We start from the raw sequence: 3,073 nt of genomic DNA on the forward strand, positions 1-3,073 counted from the left end.
AATCCAATGGATGCATTCGATTGATAAGTGTTATACGGTAGCTGAAAGGGGTGCGGATAATGTTATTTTCAAATGTGAACCTTGATTTCGATTGGATAAAAGTGGTGTGGAACAAACTCGTCCAGTCAAAGATGGATATTTTTCATTGGTTAGCCATTCAAGGTGTCATCCCAGTTAAAGAAGTGTTAAGCTATAGACGGTGTTTAAGAGATGGGTCGGACAATAAATGTGTTTCGTGTGCGGATCATGTAGAATCGATCAACACCTACTATTACATTGTTCGTGGACGGATGATATTTGGAGGGGGTTATTTGAGTGGTGGAACATTTATTGGGTTATGCCCTCAACCATAGTAAAATTTTTGCATGATTGGAACAATGGTATGGGCATCAACGCATCGAAATATTGGAGGTTAATTGGACCAGTGACATTATAGCTAATATGGAACGCGGGAAATGAGTTTTTGTTTGATGGGAATTATAGATGTTGAGCCAGATTTATCACGCACATAAAGTAGAAGGTGTTTCAATGGCTAGTCAACGCAAAGGTGTGCGAGAATTTCCAATTACACGTGTGGATGGAACAACCGTCGATTCTGATGCAGTAAAGAACAGAGAGTTTGTTCTTGTTTATGTTTATGTAAAAACACTACGGCCTATTTATTTGAACTTTGATGGTGCTGTAGACTTTTGCCTTAGTTTGGTAAGTTTGTAGGTCATATGCTTATGGACAAATCCCACTGTAGTCCAACATATGCTCCTGATGTAATCTTCAATTTTCACTACTTTTAGAGTGAGGTCTACGCGCTTCGCTGCTAGCGTTCGAAAATTTGTTAACGTATCCATGTATCAACAGTGCATACTCCTATATAAACATGAAATCATACGTAAGTAACATCCATGTCAAAAAAAAAAAATAATAACAGCTAGAAAATGTAAAAGTTGATATGTGTAAAATAAAACTAAAAGATATTACCTCCCAAGATTAATAGAACTCGAAGAAGCGCCGGTAGAGCTGCCAACATCCACCATATTTCCAATAAAACAACCACCTAATACAACACACCAAAAATTTATCCCAATATCACCACCAACTACGTTAGTGTAAACATTCAAATAAAGTAAATCCGACTTTGGCAAGCTTTGCATTTTCAGGAATCACTGTCCAAATAAACCAACTAAATTAATCGGATTTTATAAATAAGAATATATAGTTAGTAGGTGTCCATCAACAAAAGGAAAGCCTTATATGTGTTTCTAGAAATATCTCTTTGAAGTCCTGATATAGCCTCGACCATTAATTGAACAATCTCAGAATCTTCACAAAAACTTTTATAACAATGACCCGATACTAAATCACTACATACTAATAGTAGTTCATATTTATTCACTTTGCAAGTTTACTACAACAGAAGGTGCAAAGGCATAGTAAATACTGGTAGCTCGAACTTCTAAAGCAATTACAGTTACAAATAAACATATAAACATGAAGGTAACTACGATATTTTTTTTGTCGTTTTTTTTTTATTTTTATTTTTATTTTTGTATGTCATCACCATTTCACCATATATTTAATTTAACTTCACATTTTAGAACATCTTTCAATCAAATAATTCTTAAAGATTAAATACAGATCATGACAGACAACCCTCCTGAGCAACAAAGTTACTAAGAAGACACCCATCATAGACAACCCATTTGGTCCTTATTCTCCAGAAATTATTCATCGAATTAAGTTTGTGACATTAAAAATGAATACTACAATGATAACTAAAGATAAATCTCCAATGCTAAATGCGCCAACATTTCTACAGCAGCAGCAGCATGCTTATCACTACAGAATACGACACGGTTGTTTAACAATCCTTTCTTGAATGAGGTTACTATAGAAGCACAGACCAAAGACTTTTTATTTTGATTGCTACATAAAATAAGTAGCTCATTCTAATTGCAAGTTTATCGATGGAAATTAATATACAGTTGAATTATGTTCATCACCATTAATAATTTCGGCAACAGCGCATCAAAGTTCACTCAGTCCTCCCCCAGAATTAACTTATGGTCTCTGCAGTACTTCCCTAGTGGCTACCAGTAAAGTATACATACATTTTGAATTCAAACTACGTACAATTGCGCAAGTACTTAAATATACACTATCAAGCCTAACTTTAGCTCCTGATCAACATTCAAAATTTATCAGATGCAAAAACAAAAAATAATTATAATAATTATAATAAATGAGAAAATTTAAGCATAGTTAGTACAACCCTCCTATCATCATGTAAACAATGGAGTAGCCACCCATCTTTGTTTGTCTTGCATAAATAAATATATAAAGTAAATAATCAAATTGAAACCTCATGTCGTTTCATATGGGTTCGCCGCAGGCGTAAAACCATCACTACCACCGCCGCAGTAAAACCACCACAACAAAAGACTTTCTAGCGAACGACTAAAAAGCGGAGCTCGTTTTGAACGACTGCTAGTAGAAACGGATACCATTTTTAGGGTTTTAAAAACAAACAGCAAACACCAAGTTTTTCAGATTCAAACCCTAACCTTCCTAATATCTTCAATCGCCAAGTTTAAAATCACCAACTAAAGAAGGAGAATCACATGAAAAGAACCATAACCTGTAACAGGTCGTCGAAACTACGAAGAATAGCCGTAGGGTTGCGCTACGGTTTTTTTAGTGGCGGCTACATCGACTAATACGGTCGGAATATACCGTAGTTAACCTTCAAAAGGGGTTGGTGATTGTTGAGTTTTCTGGAGAGGGATAGAGTTGGTGGTCTATTTGGAAAAGGGGGAGAGACGGATTTAGATTGGGGACGGAAAAGGAAAACGTGAGGAAGGTGTGTGGATTTAAAAAAGACACGTGACACCATTTAAACGGGTATTAAACCGAAAACGACATTAGCTGGGAAAAATTTAAAACAAAAACGACATCCAGAAGCTTTTGTTGATACTCCCTCCCTCCGTTCCAGATTAATTGTCCCCAGAGAAAAATCACACAGTTTAAGAAAAAGTGACTATCACAAATACCTTTTCTGTACTTTTTCTTTACTTTACAG

General features: G+C 35.5%; 1 long non-coding RNA gene across 1 annotated transcript; it reads right to left on the bottom strand.

Moving 5' to 3' along the window:
* Window positions 1-788: 788 nt before the first annotated feature.
* Window positions 789-2,828, bottom strand: LOC139847995 (uncharacterized). Its single transcript, XR_011759774.1, has 3 exons — window positions 2,357-2,828; window positions 976-1,051; window positions 789-864 (listed from the first exon to the last, which is right to left on the bottom strand). It is a non-coding gene; the product is annotated as an uncharacterized lncRNA (long non-coding RNA).
* Between the last annotated feature and the right edge of the window lie 245 nt (window positions 2,829-3,073).

This window comes from Rutidosis leptorrhynchoides, chromosome 5 (assembly GCF_046630445.1).
Source record: "Rutidosis leptorrhynchoides isolate AG116_Rl617_1_P2 chromosome 5, CSIRO_AGI_Rlap_v1, whole genome shotgun sequence".
In the NCBI taxonomy this organism is placed as follows: Eukaryota; Viridiplantae; Streptophyta; class Magnoliopsida; order Asterales; family Asteraceae; genus Rutidosis; species Rutidosis leptorrhynchoides.